General features: G+C 39.0%; 1 protein-coding gene across 3 annotated transcripts in view; it reads left to right on the top strand.

Moving 5' to 3' along the window:
- Window positions 1-18,793, top strand: part of INPP5F (inositol polyphosphate-5-phosphatase F) — a 94,680-nt gene that overhangs the window by 21,968 nt on the left and 53,919 nt on the right. The window lies entirely within an intron of this gene.

Genomic DNA, 18,793 nt, shown 5'->3' with positions numbered 1-18,793 from the left:
AAGAGTGGATTGCTAGCTCATATGGCAACTCTATTTTTAGTTTTCTGAGGAACCTCCATACTGTTTTCCATAGTGGCTGCACCAATTTACATTCCCACCAAAAGCATAGGAGGGTTCCCTTTTTTCCACACCCTCTCCAACATTTGTTATTTTATAGAGTTTTTAATGATGGCCATTCTGACCAGTGTGAGATGGTACCTCATTGTAGTTTTGATTTGCATTTCTCTCATGATTAGCGATGATGAGCAGCTTTTCGTGTATCTGTTGGCCGTCTGTTTGTCTTCTTTGGAGAAATGTCTACTTAGGTCTTTTGCCCATTTTTTGATTGGGTTGTTTGTTCTTTTGTTATTGAGTTGTATGAGCTGTTTGTATATTTTGGAGATTAAGGGCTTGTCGGTCACATGGTTTGCAAAGATTTTCTCCTAGTCTGTAGATTGTCTGTTTGTTTGTTTATGGTTTCCTTTGCTGTGCAAAAGTTTATAGGTTTGGATTAGGTCCCATTTGTTTCCTTTTGCTTTTATGTCTCTTGCCTTGGGAGACTGACCTAAGAAAACATTGGTACTATTTATGTCAGAATGTTTTGCCTGTGTTCTCTTCTAGGAGTTTTATGGTGTCATGTCTTATATTTAAGTCTTTAAGCCATTTTGAGTTTATTTTTGTGCGTAGTGTGAGGGAGTGTTCTAACTTCACTGGTTTACGTGGGCTGTTCAGCTTTCCCAGCACCACTTGCTGAAGAGACTGTCTTTTCTCCATTGTATAGTCAGCAGAAAAGTATTTTTAATTAAGGTATGTACATTTTTTAGACATAATGCCAGTCCACTTAATAGACTACAGTTTAGTGTAAACAACTGTACACTGGGAGACCAAAAAATTTTGTGTGACTCATTTTATTTGCTTTATTGCAGTGGTCTGGAACTGAATCCACAGTATCTCCAAGGGATGCCCAAAAAGCTTTAGAGAAAGGGGGGCATAATATTAAAATTCTTTCTTCCTCTTAAAAAAATCCCTCACAAGCTATTAAATGCCTGTTTTAGGAATTGTGTCAGGAACTGTGCTAGTCGGTGGAATACAATAATGAGCAATAACTGACCTGTTCCCACCATGAGCGGAGCTTATGGTTTAAGAGGGAAATTAGACATTAGTGAGTAATCATTGAAATAAATGTATAATTATATGTTAATTGTGTTAGGTGCTCTGACAGAAAGATACACCAACCATACTGATTTTGAGGGAGAGGACAGTAAGAACAAGGCTGGAGAGGTAGGCAGGTGTCAGACCAGGACTGGTTGGCTTTGGGTTAGCTGTCCATTCCTAATATAGTCAACTCTGGCCAGGGAGGAGTATGGGTCTGTTAGTACACAGTGCGGTCCTTTCCGGGAGCTGTATCCAGGGCAGGCAAATTCATGGAAGGTCTAGATCATTCACTAAGCCCTTCCTTTGAAGGACAGGCACCTGTGCTGAGTTCAGAGGGAATTTTGTTTGTAAGAAGGTAGGTGTTGTGTAGGCAGGTCCCAAAAAATCATGAAAAGGACTGAATGAAATATTTTAAGCACTAAATTTAAATATCTGTTTTTCCTTTGGTATCGATTTTAATGTGAGTTAAGAGCTATAGGAAGCTTTGCTGTTATTGCTGTGTTATTGGGAGTGTAGCTACCTCTGTAGTGTGCTTTTAAAAATGCTTTTAAAATAAAATTATTGAGCGTTTGGAAGCTAGGTTGAGTTCTGGATAATATAAAGCACAAATTGCCAGAGACAGTCTAATTTTCTTTTGCTACATTCTTGTGGTTATTTTCTAAAATGTGTTAACTATTTTATAGACACAAAAAGCTATTTATCATGGATACGCAGTATAGCCTGCTGAAAAACAAACACACATTTATCTACCACCTAGATTAACGAATGAAACATGACAAATGTCTTTGGAGCCCTCACTGCCTTTCTCCAAGTACATCCTCTCCTGCCTTCTTCCCTTCAAGAGAGTCTGCGATTTTGAATATTGTACTTATTAGTCCCTTGATTTTCATTATTGCTGTTGTTACATATATATCCCTCGACAATATGTTGCTGAGCCTTGTGTTTGGGGGATTTTATATAAATGATATTAAGCTGTTTGTGTTCTTTCACTTCTCCCCTCCACTCCCACAACTTGATGCTTTGTGATTTATCCACATGGATATAGGAAGCTTTAGTTCTTTATTTTCACTATTGCATGAACATATCATAATTTGTCCTTTTTTCTGTCATTGGGTAATTTTTGTTATTGTTGTTTGTTTTTCTGCCATTAGAAATAATACCACTGTGAGCATTATTGTACGTTCTGTCTTTGGTAGTTTTTAAATTCTTTCAATACAAAGGAGAAAAGCATTAGACATTGTGTAACATGCTAAGTATTTTAGTCACACTCTCCTACCTGTCCACATTTACATACGTATATCTTTAATTCATTTATATGCTGACAGGATAATTTCACAGTTGAATGTTCTGAGCTAAAATTCATTTTCTATTGTTTAAGTGAAGCTTATGAAACTTTGGAGTTATTTTTCTCTAATTTCAGTTACATCTTGAAACAGTGAATAAATCACTGACATGAGTCAAGAGACCTGAATTCAGGCTTTATTTATTAGCTTTGAGATATAGGAGAAGTTACATAACATCTGTGTCATCTGTTGCTGTGTAACAAGCTGTCCCAAAAGTTAACGCCTTAAAACAACAACAATGTATAATAGCTTCTGATGCTGTCGGTTAACCACGCGGCTCTTCTGCCCTTTCCTTCTGTTGGCTGGGGTCATCCAGGTGGGAACATTCAGCTGGGGGTTTGCCTGGGGGCATCTCAGTTTTCCTTCGTGTGGCATCTCTGTCCATGTGTCTCATCTCACAGGGCCTCTCCTTGGGGCCTCTCTCTCTCCTGGATACCTGGGCATCCTTTCAGGGTGCTAAGATGACAAGTTCCAACATATAAGGGCTTATCAAGCCTCTGCTTGTGTCACTGAGCTTGCTAATATCCCGTTGGTCTAAGGAGGTCACACATCCAAACGCAGAAGTAACATGGGAAGGGGCTTCACAAGGGTTTCCATCCAGGAGGCTGGTTCATTGGGGGCCACAACGCCCCGGAGCCTCTACTTCATAAACTGTAAAACAAGAGTGAAACTAACTGCTCGCTTTTTTTCCTTAGGGCATTGTGAGTCTCAAATAAGATAAAATACCTAAAGGTGCTTAGTAAATTATCACTATTTCATCAAATCTTTGGTTGCAAATACAAACCTATCAGTTTATGCAAACAAATTTTTATGAGGAATTCAAGGGAACAAAACCAAGAAATGGATTTGTTCAGGATCTGAGATTACTTTTGCGGCAGGTGTTATCTGACCACCACTTCCCCCTGTACAGCTCCTACAGTCTTCTCTTCTTTTGGTTGTCTCTGTTTGTGTTATGTGGGACAGAATTTATGCATTTATGTGATACTCAAACGAACCTCAGCCCTCAAGCCAACCAACATCTGAAGTTCCCTACAACCCCTGGAGACTGACTAGCTATCTAGCTCAGACCCCTAGGGAAGAGACTTTTTGGCTTACCTTTAGCCAGGGACCTTCCCTGCTCACAAAGTTCAAACGTGCCCGCTGCTCTAAGTGGGACGGGCAAGCAAAGCAGGAGGGTTTGTACTTGGCAGACAACCCAAAGTCATTTCCTACAAGCAATGTACAAATATGTTACTGGCTGATGAGTTTTATGCAGTCAAAGTATGGTCATTAGGAGGTAGCGGAGGTGTGGGCATTTCCTGTGGCCAGCCCCTGTTTACACGCACTTTCTCTCCTTGCACCACGTGCCTCTCTTTGGACCAAAAACCAGAAGTTGGTAGGCAGTGTAGATATCTGTTATATAGGATATTTTGGAAGAGGGAAAGGTGGGGAATAGAGTGAACTAGAGAAAAAAATACTAAAAAGAAGTAAAGAAGGGCAGGGAAGGTGTCTCAGTTTTTCACTCTCCTAACCTGTACCTTTTTTTTTCCCCCCTCCTGCCCCATCACTTCTAAGGTTTGGCTGTTAAGAAAGGGTGTGGGGAGGAAGCAAAGGAAAGTCTTTCCTGGGCCCCCTGCTGTTCTTCTTCCCCTCACCCACAAGAGGACTGCAGCCGCACTCTGTGTATCACCCCACCCCCAGCTCCCACCCCCTGAGCACCCATCTTACTCTTGTCGCCTTCTCTTTCTTCATCCTCTGTCCTGGGCACGCCTCATCTACTCCCCTCCCTGTGCCCCACTAAAGCTCTTGCTCTGATCACACTACCAGCTTGGCCAATGGGAAGTGTGTTCCTGGTATGTGTTATGACCGAGATAGTCACTCCATGTGCATTTTCCTACGGGGGCATCTTACCTTCTGGGGGTAGAAGATGAGGGGAATAAAACGTCTGTACTTAAACTTTTTCTCACTGCTGTTTCCCTCCTACTTAGTCTCTACATATTAATGCACGAATTTTTGTTCTTGCCTAGTGAGAGGGGAACATAAGTTTACTTGAATAGTTGTCATTGACAGTCTAAAAATGGCGTGGGTGAGCCATGGCTGTCATCAGGCTCATGGGGATGTAAGCGGTCGTGACTTAGGAGCCGTTAGCAGTTGGCTAGGGCTGCCGCAGCAAACTTCCACAGACTGGGGGGCTTAAAGAGAAGTGTGTTTTCTTGCAGTTCTGGAGGCTTGAAGTCCGAGAAAGGTTTCATCAGGGTTGATTTCTTCTGAGACCTCTTTCGTTGGCTTGTAGATGGCTGTCTTCTCCTTGTATCTTCACATCATCTTCACGTTGTCTTCTCTCTGTGTAGTGTCTGTCTTCAAATTTCGTCTTATAAGGACACCAGTCATATTGGATTAGAGCCCTCCCTAATGACCTCATTTAGCTTCCTTACATCTTTAAAGGTCCCACTCTTTAGAATAGGGTCACATTCTGAGGCACTGGGGGTTCGGAGTCAAACATATGAATTTTAAGGGAACATAATTCAGCCCTTAACAGGAACCTGACACCCCCTGGAAAGCTCACTGCAAAAGCATGTCAAAGAGAGTTCCCCCATTGCTTCTGACCCTTTATTTTACAGTGGAATAGGCCATTCCCCAAATGTCACTGAGTAGGCACTGGCCCCAGCAGTGGACTAACCTTAAGATCACACAGTTGCCTTGGATCAGATTACTTCATCCAAGCCTCAGTTGCCAACTATAAGACAGAGATGATGACACCTCCTATATAACGTTTATTGTAAGATTTAATAAAACTCACATGAAGTGCTTGGCATAGCTTCTGTGAATAGTAGACATTCAGTAGATGCTGGCTATTACTATTTTTTCCTTAGTTTTAAAGGTAACTTAGAGGTGTCACATATATCACTAGAGAACCACTTAAGTTCTAGCTATACAATTTTGAACAAATTTTAAACTTAGACTTTTTTCCCAATAATATTAATGTTTACTGAAACTAATGATACTAACATGTCACTAAAAGGTGACATGGTGGGGATTATAAAAAGTAATGTTTTTAGAAGTGCAATATTAGTAGCATTAGTGAAGGTTATTTTATTTTATTTTTTTTTGTGGTACACTGGCCTCTCACTGTTGTGGCCTCTCCCATTGCGGAGCACAGGCTCCGGACGTGCAGGCTCAGCGGCCATGGCTCACGGGCCCAGCCGCTCTGCGGCATGTGGGATCTTCCCGGACCGGGGCACGAACCCGCGTCCCCTGCATCGGCAGGCGGACTCTCAACCACTGCACCACCAGGGAAGCCCAGTGAAGGTTACATTTTATAATCCATCTGCCCCTTTAGAAAAATGTGTGGCGGAAGAATTTAAAAGTATTGTTTGGTTGTGGTATCCTTTGCTGATAATTGCCCTTCCTTTTAGCAAGCTCTGTCCCCAAAATTGTTCTGTTAACCCTGGTACCTAGAAAACAACAATTTAGAACCATTAGCCTTTCTTCAGTTTGGAAGGTGTCTTCCCCGGACATTTGCAGGCAGGTTGACTTTCAGCCAGGGTCTAATGCTGGCTATTTTTGACAACCTGAAGGTGTCTGACTTTGGTTTGATCACTTGGGATTTATTAAGATGAGGAACAGAAAGTAGAAGGGACATGTAATGTGCTAAATAGATGAAGGAAAAGTAAAGCTTCATGAAAAATCATTGTCTTCTATTCCTTGTAGTTTCCAGGGGGAAGTAAGGATGATAGTCAAATTCTTACCACAGTTGTAATTACACGTTAATTTTTTGTTTTCTTCTTTTTCGTTTGTCCTCTTCCACCCATCCTCCTTCCCCAGGGTATAAGCTCCAAGACAGGGGCTATGTATGTTTTGCTCACTGCTGTGTCCCCCGTGCAGTGGCTATTCAAAAATATTCAGCAAATAGTTATTTAATAAATATTTATGGAGTGCCTATTATGTGCTGGGGGCTGCAGGATGAACAAAATTCAAAGCTTCCAGGAGCATAGAATCGAAGCCAAGAGATAGACATTAATTACCCCATCAGTATTTTATCGTTAAACATAAGCTTCTGAAGAAGAAAAACGTGGGATGTTGTGAAGCACATAGCAGAGGGGCCTGACTGGTGGTAGCCGGGGGTCCTGGATGGAAGGCATCTCTGAGGAAGTGATGTCTGAGTTGAGGCCTGAAATGTGTTTTCTCAATCACGGGAGTCTTTTCGCACAGCTGCTAACTCTGCCAACGACTACTCTCCTCTCATTCCCCACCCCTCACCTTGGCCTTGTCCAGATTATCTTACTAATATTTCAGGCCTCAACCCAAACACCACTTCCTTAGGGATGCCTTACAACCAGGAGATAGCTGTATCATCACAGAGCCAGGAGGAGAGGCTTTAAATGGATTACAAAAACTCTTTAAATTAAAATCTCCAGTAGTCCCTCCCTTATCCATGGTTTCACTTTCCGAAGTTTCAGTTACCTGCGGTCAACCATGGTCCGAAAATACTAAATGGAAAATTCCAAACAATTCATAAGTTTTAAATTGCTCGCCATCCTGAGCGGTGTGATGAAATCTCACTGTTCTGCTTCCTCCTGCCTGGGATGTGAATCGTCCCTTTGTCCAGCTTATCCACACTGTATGCTATCAGCCCGTTAGTCACTTAGTAATCGTTTCAGTTATCAGATCGACTGTCTGATATCACAGTGCTGTGTTCAAGTAATGCTTATTTTACTTAGTAATGATCCCAGTGTTCAAGAAAGAATGTGTATATAGGGCTCGGTTCTATCTGTGGTTTCAGGCATCCACTTGGGGTCCTGGAACGTATCCCGGGGGGATACGTGTTTTGAAGACTGAGAAGAGGATAAGCTCATTAGGGTAAGAAATGTATGAATATAAAATGCAAAAGTATTTTTCCCACGTTATATTCAGAAATACTTTGAAGAGAATTGTCAGGTATCTTGATTAATTTAGCAATAGAGGCTCTTAGGTTAGTAATTAAGTGAATTACTGCCAGTATTGAGCAGCTACAGATACAGTTCACTCAAGTCGCTCCCATTCATTCAAATAGTACATACCATCTGCTGTTTCTCCACTTTTAAAGTGGTGAGGATATCTTGATCATTAAAATGCTAAAATGTATTATGCGTATGATTTTAAAAGTTTGATTTTAGTCCGTGGCTGTCAGTGGAGACCTTGCTATGACACTCAATGACATGAAATATATTTTAGTGATGAATGAATGGAGTGTCACCAGCATTGCCTTAGTAGTTTCCTAAAAAGCCATTAGAAAACCCCACTGCTCAAGGGCACTGGAAAAAAAGGAAGAGAAGCCTGACAGGGTTGGAGGCCTGCTTCTCAGGCACGGTCTTTAGATAGTGCTTCTGTTTAAATATGAGTTTAATTGCCTGTGTACAATTGCACTTGAGAGAAGTGGATTGTTTTATTGTCTACTGACAACTCATATAATAAAAACATGTAAGGATTGCGATGATGGTTGTACGACTCTAAATTCATCAAAGTCCTTGACTTGTTATACTTAAAATGAGTGAATTTTATGTTATATAAATTATATCTCAATAAAGCCATTGAAAATATTTAAGTCAGAGAATAGCTTTTGTTGTATCCTGTTGTCATTACTTCTGATTTTAACTTAATTTAAAAATTAAGTAATCTACCTTTTGGTAACAAAGGTGACTTCTCTTCATGTACTAAAGTTGATTTGAAGGAAGTATTTTAAAGAAACAGTGTTATTCGGGACTTCCCTGGTGGCGCAGTGGTTAAGAGTCCACCTGCCAATGCAGGGGACACAGGTTCAATCCCGGGTCAGGGAAGATGCCACATGCCGCGGAGCAACTAAGCCCGCGTGCCACAACTACTGAGCCTGCACTCTAGAGCCTGTGAGCCACAACTGCTGAAGCCCACGTGCCACAACTACTGAAGCCCACACGCCTAGAGCCTGTGCTCTGCAACAAGAGAAACCACCACAATGAGAAGACCATGCACCACATTGAAGAGTAGCCCCCACTTGCTGCAACTAGAGAAAGCCTGTGGGCAGCAACGAAGACTCAACTCAGCCAAAAAAAAAAAAAAAGAAACAGTTTTATTTGTAACATAATATTTCTACCAAATAATCTAAAATGTAATTTAAAAAGTCATTTTATATTCACAGTTTTATTCATGAGGGTCTCAGAACTATTTACTTTGGAGGTAAGATTTACATTGGTGACTAGGTTCCTGGTTAATCCTTAAAAGATTCTTTCACTGTAGTTTAGCTGACCTATTCTGTTAATAGCTTTGGGTCTTGGAAGCAGGCAGCTAAGTGGTACAATTGATTCCTTTCTTTGGTATCTTCTTGTCTCTGGTTTTTGCTTCCCTCTTGCTTTTACTCTCTTCCCAGGTACCTCGGGGCTGAATGACCCTTCCCTCCTCTCTTTGCTCCCCTCAGCCTGCTCCATTACTTGATGCTTCAGAATTTTCCATCTCCTCTCTTGTCCCTGGTCTGAGCTCCAGTCTCCTTGGTGCAGATGGTTCCACCTCCCCGGAAGGAGCAGTACTTGAACTAGACACGTGAAGGTGACCCATAGTTCTGAGCTCTCCCAGGGGTCATCAGATAAGCATGCTGCTTAGCTCTGAGCATACCTCTAACTTGCAGATTTGTATATCCTCAGGCAGAGAGAAACTTGAGAGGCAAGCCAACTTTCCTGTTCTGTTTCGTGATCGTTCCATTTTCTAGTTATAAATGAATTTGTTCTTAAACTCTAGTTGTTTCCCTCAGTGATCCCTATGGCAGTGATATTAAAAGTTATTTTGCCCCATAAAGAAAAGAGGCTTGTTAAGGTAAGATTGACTGACTGACTGTATGGGCCAGCTATAAACGTGCTTCCCATATTTATTTCCTCCTTTATATTCTTATTGAACATTTTGAAGTGATTACAGTCAAATTATTATCAGGTCTAATTGTGTTTAAGAAAGAAGATTCTTGGTTCTTGGCTATCAGGTTTGTTACAGCCAGTAGGCTTGGGTCCCGTCATGCACAGGGGCCAATCACCTCCAGCCTTGAAGCATACTTATGTCACCCCCCAAAGCAGTAATTTATCTTCATGATGATAAACCTTCATCGTAAATAAAAATTCCAATTATATTTAGTATGCCTGGGTTTAATAGGTAGGAAAGTATGTAATATATTAACATTTTAAATAAACATGTAAGAAAACATCTTAGCACTTTAGGAAGATAAAGATATAGTTATCTGGAAAATGTACTTTTTAATTTTTATAATGTTGACTTTTTAAGTTTTTATTTTTTTTTATTTTGGCTGCATTGGGTCTTCATTGCTGTGCACGGGCTTTCTCTAGTTGCAGCGAGTGGGGGCTACTCTTCGTTGTGGTGTGCGGGCTTCTCATTATGGTGGCTTCTCTTGTTGCAGAGCACAGGCTCTAGGCACGTGGGCTTCAGTAGTTGTGGCTGGCGGGCTCTAGAGCACAGGCTCAGTAGTTGTGGCTGGCGGGCTTAGTTGCTCCGCGGCATGTGGGATCTTCCCTGACCAGGGCTCAAACCCGTGTCCCCTGCATTGGCAGGCGGATTCTTAACCACTGTGCCACCAGGGAAGTCCCCACTTTTTATTTTTTGTTTGGCCACACCATGCAGCTTGTGGGATCTCAGTTCCCCAAACAGGGATTGAACTCGTGCCCTCAGCAGTGAAAGCATGGAGTCCTAACCAGGACTGTGAGGGAACTCCCTGGAAAATGTACTTTTATATAGAAACTCATTTTGCCCATTGATACTCTGTAAGTTAGTCTTCTATAGTTTTCTAGGACTATTATAAATAGAAAAGACTTTATATTTTTATGGCGTATAATAGATTATTTCATTTTATGGCAGGTCATTATTAAGATGAATTTAAATTCATAGGTTAAGCTGAAGATGCTTCTGATTCCACCATTTGGTACCTTTGAAATGGAGCCTAATAAGTGTACCTCTTGCCTTAGATGCTGTCCTTATGAGTCATCGTCAGTTTTCTATATACCCAGACTTAGGAAACTTTAGTAGGCAACAGAGCAATCCATCAAGAAACACTGAGTAGCTACTATGCTTGGAAGATGAACAAATTAATAATTGGCTCTTTGGTCACTGAGAGTATTAGAAGCCCAATATGATGTACTTAGAAAAATATAGTTCTGGTGTGCTGGTACTGTTACTTGTATTTCTACTTACCTGATGTATAATGGTGTACGTTGCTCCCTGAAATATATTCAAAGATGTCCAGTGCTCTATTTCCATTAGGAAAAGAAAGCATCTTTCTTAATGTCGTTTTTAAAAATAGAAATAACCTTAAATATAAAGCAAAAAATTGTATTAAACTTACCATGAATCCATATCTTTTAGTAGAAATTTAAATTCATGCATAAGTTTGCATAAAACCTATAGACTTATGCTCATATTCATTTAAAAGTACTAAATGGCCAATTAATAGTTTATGCAATAGGTATCAATGAAGTAGGTTTTATGCGCACATTGGACTGAATTTAAATTCCTACCAAAGATTTGTTTTTTAAAAAAAAAGAAGAGCAGGATCCTTCAAATTGGAACATAATTTATCTTGCGATAAGCCGTTAAGACATTACCCAGTTATTAGAGTCTCTTAAAATGCATAGTGTGTTAATATATTATATAACTTTTCATTTAAAGATACTTTGTACATTTTAAAAAATGAAATCAAGAGAAACTAGACAGATTGTTTCTGACAGCAAGAGACTAGCAGTACTTGAAGAGATAATAGCCAAGCATTTTTGAAAACCAACTATAAATACAAGTCACAATGTCAAGAAATACTTTGAACTGCAAGGGAAAAAATACAAAGAAAACCACACTTAGGCACCTTGTAGTAAAACTGATGAAAACTAAAGACAAAGAAAACATCCTAAAGCAGCCAGAGAAAAACCACACATTAAATTCAAGGGCATTCAATCAGCCTTGATAGGCACAATGGAAGCTGGAAGACAGTGGAATGCTGTTTTCGAAGTGCCTGTCTAGAATTTTATACCTTCAAAAATTAAGGAAAAAAAGACATTTTGAACCAAACAAACTGAAAGAATTTGTCATCAGCAGTATCTGCCGTTAAAAAAAAAATACTAAGAATTCTTCAGGTAAAAGGAACATGATTCCAGATGGGAGTGTGGAGTTGTAGGAAGGAGTGAAGTTCAATGGAAAGAGTAAATGTGCTGGTAAATTTAAATAAAGTTGGCTTTATATGAGGTTTAAAATTAACACAGAATGAAAACACACAACAATAATAGTAACAATAGTGAGCTAGAAAGGGCTGGTGTTCTAAGGTCCTTTCACTGTCCAGGAACTGGCAAAAATACGAATTTACATTAGGCTTTTGTAAGTTAGGGCTTGTATTATCAGACCCTACAGTATAACCACTAAAAGCATAATAAAAGATTGTAAAAACCTAATAAAGGGGGAAATGGAATAATAATAATTTTAACACTTAATCCAAAAGAAGGCAAGAAAAGAAAGCGTGTTGAACAGGGGGGGCAAATGGTAAGAGGGTAGAATGATTCTTAAGTTTATCAACAATTACATTACATACGAATGGACTTAGTACTCAGTTAAAAAACAAAGCTTTTCATAATGGAAAAACAATAAAATTCATCTACAAGCTGCTTTTAAGACAAATACCTTAGGTATATGTATATGTATATAGAATGGTCCAAAGTAAAAGGATAGAAAAAAAAAGAGAAACCAAGTAAATGCTAACCTACTGAAAAATAATGTGTCTATCCCAATATCAAAACAGACTTTAAGGCAAGAAGCATAAAGAGATATACATTTCAAAATAGCAAAATTTCAAGTCACCAGAAAGATACAGCAATTTTAAATTTGTACGCACCTAAGCCTTAAAATATAAAAAGAGCAATGAGTCGTTTGGCTTAAATTTATTAGTTAGACTATCAACTTGAAACGGCAGAGAAACATATGAGTATTCTTATTATCAGCTTGACACAGAAGAAAGGAAAGTGAGCCAACTATAATCCCCTTTCCTAATTCTCTTTTTTTCCTTCTTACCAACACACCTCCATTCTCTGATTCATCTGGTGCAAGTGCAGACTCCGAGCATTTATTAGAGGCGTAATCTACAGACGCTCTTCAAGAATTTAAATATGTGGGGCTTCCCTGGTGGCGCGGTGGTTGAGAGTCCGCCTGCCGATGAGGGGAATATGGGTTCGTGCCCCGGTCCGGGAAGATCCCACATGCCACAGAGCGGCTGGGCCCGTGAGCCATGGCCGCTGAGCCTGCGCGTCCAGAGCCTGTGCTCCGCAACGGGGGAGGCCACAACAGTGAGAGGCCCGCGTACCGCAAAAAAAAAAAAAAAAAAAAAGAATTTAAATATTTGTTATTTGAATATTATGTTACAACTTCGGAGTATGTAGTAACCACCTGGGTTAGTATTTATTGGCATGTGGGTATAATTATAAATTCTATTGTGCTAATTTCGAGTGTTAAGGCAGCAGGGTTCCCTCTGCTTTGTCATTTCTCAGCTTCTCCTGGTGGACACTCCAGGTGACGTGGACACTCCAGGTGACGTGGACCTAGGAGAGGTGAAGGAAGTGCTTTGTCCTCAGCAGTATAGTCTGCAGGATCGGGGCAAGCTAAAGGAGGAAAACACATGAGAGTCATTAACAGACCCACCTTCTTTTTTATTTTTGCCTTTGGTCATAATGTGAATGTTTATAGAGAGACACAGAGAAACTGGAAAGTGTCCAAAAGAGCAGTGAAAACAGAACCTTTGTATGCCACAAAAGTAAATAAATAAGTTTTTTTTTTCTCTAAAAGAGTTAAGTCTTAAAAAAAAAAAATCCCACTGAGCCACTTCAAATCAGAACCAGTCTTTGGAAAAGGTGAGCCAGAAGAAAAAAATCAGAAAAGCAAAATCATTTTCACGCAAATATTTCATTCACTTCAAGTGTCTGGCCCACAGAATATGTACTGCCTATGTATTTCTATCACTAGGGGCTCTTTTAGTTGAATCTCACTTAATCTGGCAAACAAACCTGTTTGCCAGATTAACCAACATGCCTCACTGCCTCTGCAGAGTCTGTTGGTAGATGCATTGGATGCTCTGAAGGCCGGTGGAGACTGGGTAGGAAGCCCTCTCTCTTCTGGTGGATCGTGTTTATTTCCAATCCTGTTCATACTTGTTTTACTTGATATTGTAATTACATAATTAAATAAGCCCATCAACTATGAGTATTGATACAAAAAGAAAGACTTCCTGTTTCTATGAAGGCTAAATTGAATGCTTTGGAAAGACTAGATAAAGCTGTGTTGCATCAAAAGAAAAAAAAAAGGTAAATTACACCACCAAATACTTATTAGGGGCTCATTCTCAAAGAATGTGGGAACTTAGTTCCCCGACCAGGACACATCGAACCTGTGCCCCATGTAATGGAAGCGCAGAGTCCTAACCACTGGACCGACAGGGAATTCCCTAAATTATGTATGTTTAAAAGGTCATTGTTAAACTCTCAAGTAAGATTAAAAGGACTAATGCCAACAATGGTAACCAATTGCTCTCCATCTCTGCTAGTCTCCTTATATGAGAGAACTCACAAGGTGGGGTTTGGATTAGATTTAAAGAATTGCCATGGAGTAGGGAACAGTGGTCAAAGGGAACATTAATTGTATATGTAATGTTTACATTTTTAAACAAATGGAATGTATTCCTTTATTTCCTATTGAGTTAACATTAATAAAAATGAAAAGGATTGCTAGATATTCATTGTTGGATCAAATGCTTATCTTTTCTATATGTCAGTAGGATGGATAGCCATGTTGAGAAATATGTAAGATGCAGTACTTCCTAGAGGTGAGGTCATGAGTAGGGAGAAAAGAGTTTCATCCAATTTTAGGAAAAAAAAATTTTTTTAATGAAAATCTTTATCCTGCCATTACTTATCCTCTTTTAACTGAGTCAGTTATTGCATAGGGCAAGCAATTGAATCTTTTCCAGGACTATTGTTTTAGTTTGCCCTAACTGGTCATGCTTTTGAAGATAATCACTTCCTAATCAGTTTTCTTATCTTGCTAGGGAAGTCAGATTTTCCTGTCTGTCTTTTCTGAAGGAGTCAGGGTTACAAAATTGACCTTTTCTCCCATTGTAAAATGTTTAAAAAGTTGAAAAAATATCTTTATGCGGAAAGACCTTGCTAGACTAAATTACCTTTGACACATGGTTGTACCGCATATCCAGATTTCAGTGTGGCAGCTTTAATTGAGCCAAGTTTCTTTTCCTGGTGGGTGATATAAATTAATGCAGTAACCTGCATTTGTGCTTTTAAAAACTTTATTACAAAACTATGCCTGACTGGATACTGGGATTGCTAAACAGTACTGATGCTATATATCAATACTTTTACATTTTTTCTTAGCTTAAAGCATAAACTAGAGAAAATATATTTGGATCATTTAACCCTGTAACTAACATGCTCATTCTTGCGGAACTTCCAGGCTTCTGTGTATTTATTATTGTGTTCTGTTTCACCTAAGGCAAAATAATTACAGGAATACATATTGCTATTTCTCATGAGGTTTTTTGTTTGTTTTGTTTTGTTTTCTAGGGTCAGCCTAGAAATATCTTAGTGTCCAATTCAAATTTTTCATTTTCTTTCCATGATGATTTTAATTGTTCCTTTGAACACTAGTTCAAATACCTGTGTCTCTGTGTTTGGCAGGAAATATACTTTTTAGTTTTTTTTCATATTTATTTATTTATTTATGGCTGCGTTGGGTCTTCATTGCTGAGTGTGGGCTTTCTCTAGTTGCGGTGAGTGGGGGCTGCTTTTCCTTGTGTGCACGGGCTTCTCATTGCAGTGGCTTCTCTTGTTGCGAAGCACAGGTTCTAGGTGCGTGGGCTTCAGTAGTTGTGGCACGTGGGCTCAGTAGTTGTGGCTTACATGCTCTAGAGTGCAGGCTCAGTAGTTGTGGCACATGGGCTCAGTTGCTCCACGGCATGTGAGAATCTTCTTGGACCAGGGCTCGAACCCGTGTCCCCTGCATTGGCAGGAGGATTCTTAACCACTGTGCCACCAAGGAAGCCCACTTTTTAGTTTTTTATTCTCTGCTCTGGTAGGTAAGACTCCTTCTAGAAGTTCTTTTGTTCTTTAGAAGGAGCTTTTTTTTAAAAAAAAGATTGAGACGTAGTTCACACACCATAAAACTCACTTTTTTAAATTACAATTCAGTGGTGCTTAGTATCATCATAAGGTTGTACAAGTATCACCACTGTCTAATTCCAGGACATTTTCATCATACCACCTTACTTAGATTATAACTAGTAAATATCGATTTCCTTATCTCTTACTCTTAGTTTTTTCATTTTGATCAGTGTGTAAGACTGAAAACAGTAAGACAGGAAACTGTATATTAAAGGACTTATGAGATATTAACCCAGTGCAATTTGTAGAGCTGGTTGGAAGTCAACTACAAAAAGACTTTTTTTTTTTTTTTTTTTTGCGGTACGCGGGCCTCTCATTGCTGTGGCCTCTCCCGTTGCGGAGCACAGGCTCCGGACGCGCAGGCTCAACGGCCACGGCTCACGGGCCCAGCCGCTCTGCGGCATGTGGGATCCTCCCCGACTAGGGCACGAACCCACGTCCCCTGCATCGGCAGGCGGACTCTCAACCACTGCGCCACCAGGGAAGCCCCCAAAAGGCATTTTTATTCATGGTCCCCACACTCCCAGCGTCTAAATTATTTCAAAGCAGATTCCAGATATTTTTCTGCAGATACTTCAGTATGTATTTCAACACTAATTGTTGACGCACCATGCTTTCCCCCTCTTTATTATCATTTACTAGATGCCCATATTTATGTGGGTCTGCATCTGTCTTCTCTGTTCTTTTCTATTCACTTGTTCTTTTCTAGTATTCATTTGTCCATTCTTGTACCGGCATCATATTGTTTTATTTACCATAGGTTTATCTTATGTTTTGCTACCTGGTAAACATTAGCTCTTAGTAATAATAACAGGAATTATAAAAATTCTTTATCTTCATAGATACTCTCGTAAATAGGTGGTTTTATCCCATTCTACAGATGAGAAAACCAAGAATTGGAGCACTTAAGTATTAAGCTGAAGTACATGGTAAATAAATAAGGCAGCTAAAATTTGAGTCTGAGTTCTGACCTCAAAGTCCAGGACACTGAGGCTTCTCTGAAAAGGGAAAGCTACTGTTTACAAAATTTTTTCTCTTTTGTTTGAGATCATTTACATGGTATTTTCTTAGATTTAGTCTTCATTATAATCCCTCAGGCATATTGAATTTAAGTCTGTTTTTTTATAGAAGCACCTCAGTTTTTCACAGTTCCTGCATATGAGTAGCTAGCTAAACTCTAAAAATATGCATATTTTATTTTTAAATGTACTTGAGTTTGTAAGTTGAATTTCAGTATTGACAATACCAATGTTTTTGTGGAAAAAGCAAGTGAGTATGTTTGGGGTAAAACCTCTGTGTTTGAAATTTACTATTTTTATATTTTGGGTACGATACCATTAGATGGCTTATTGGAAAGACATTTCATTTGATTGTGCACATTGTGTTTCTGTCATTGCTGTAATTTCTTAAAATCGCTATTCTTAATGTTAATATGAAAGCAAGAAGGCATAAACTGGGAAGAGGGCTTCCTAATGTTGGCTTGTCTGATCATCTGCCAACACTAAATTGTTCAGTGTAAAATAGAAATTATTCCTGTGACGTTAAGAGAACTGTGGTAAGAATTTCTTTTTATTCAGCAGACTGTATTAGCATTCAACAGTTTATTATGTATTATGTGCTTTATTTATTTTCTCTTAGGTTTATTGTGTGTTAGGTGCTTGGTAACCTTAATCTGTGCCTGACGTACTTCCCAGCACATGGAAGGTCCTTGGTTAAAGTTTAATGATATTAATGAAATGACCTGCAAAAGCCTTGAAACTTTAGAGTAGATTTCCACCCTATTTTATAAAGAATTAAGAAACGTTTCCAAATTCTTGCATTTATGAAATGCTTTAAGCACATCTCCAGAGCACTTTCCCTAAAATGAGAGTTGACTAATATTTGGGGGGAAAATGGGGGAAATTAAAATACTATATATCTTTTTAAAAAATATTTTTTCATAAGGGGAATATATATCCATCATGCTATTTTCCTATAGTAAGAAATTCCTGAAACACTGTTTCAGGTATTTTTATTTTGAGTACTAATTAGGTAGTATTTTTAAAGGGTGTAGCCTCATAAAATGCAAAATTGCTTTTGGATGCTGTCTTTCATAGACCATTTCTCAGTTAAATAGAAGTCTTTTGTGAGAAGTAGAAATTTGGATTGGAAAGATAACTGTTGGGCCTCTAGGTGTTTTCTTTCCTTTCTTTCTTGTAATTATTAAATATTTCTTTCATTTGTTTTACACCCCTCCCCCACTTTCTTCAATATATTTGCTTATTTGCTCAGTCCTAGTATATACATAAAGTAGTTTTGGAATTGCTAACTCATACCCTTCTGAAAAATAATTCACTAACCAGAGTACAATATTGTATACAGTTCTTTGTGTCTTTATCCTTGCAAAATACTGTTTTCCAAAGTTATTTAGATTAGTTTATTTCTTCCTTAGCTCCTACATCATGGTTACGTTTTCCATTTGTAACAGAGTTGGGTTACTCTTTGCATTTTGTTTTGGGTTCCCTCCACATTCTGGTTAATTTGAACTACTGGTTTTTGAGGGGATGTGAAACATTACCATGATTATAAGAGTCAGAACTATGTGAAAGGGTATACTTGGAGAGATTGTCACCCCCCTGATCCCTTTTATCCCATTCCTGTTTTCTCTTCCTTCCATGTCATTTCCACCTACTCCTTGTTCAGTAACCAATCTCATTAATTTCTAATTTCTCTTTCTTTTTTTTTTTGTACAAATGAGCAGATTATGTGCATATTTTCTCATCTTTCTTACAGAAAGGGTGGCACACTCTAGATACTCTTTTGTGCTTCGATTTAATACTATATCTTATTATGTAATACCCTTATAATATATTAATAATATCCAGTTTATCCCCTTAATATATCTAGGAATCACTTCTTACCAGTTTACAGAATGCTTCTAATTCTTTTTTTTACAGCTGCATAGTACTCTACTGCATAGATGTGCCATAGTTTATTCAGCCATTCTCCTATGTCTGGGCATTCTAGTTGTTTCCAGTATTTTACAGTTGTAAACTGCTGCAATGAATAGATTTGAGTATGTGTACTTTTGTGTTGCTGAGGTGTGTCTTCAAGGTAAATTCACAAGAGTGGGATTGCTAGGTTAAAGGGTAA

Source organism: Kogia breviceps, chromosome 2, assembly GCF_026419965.1.
Source record: "Kogia breviceps isolate mKogBre1 chromosome 2, mKogBre1 haplotype 1, whole genome shotgun sequence".
NCBI lineage: Eukaryota > Metazoa > Chordata > Mammalia > Artiodactyla > Physeteridae > Kogia > Kogia breviceps.
The sequence above is the reverse complement of the archived record's forward strand: the minus strand, read 5'-3'. Positions and strand labels throughout refer to the sequence as shown.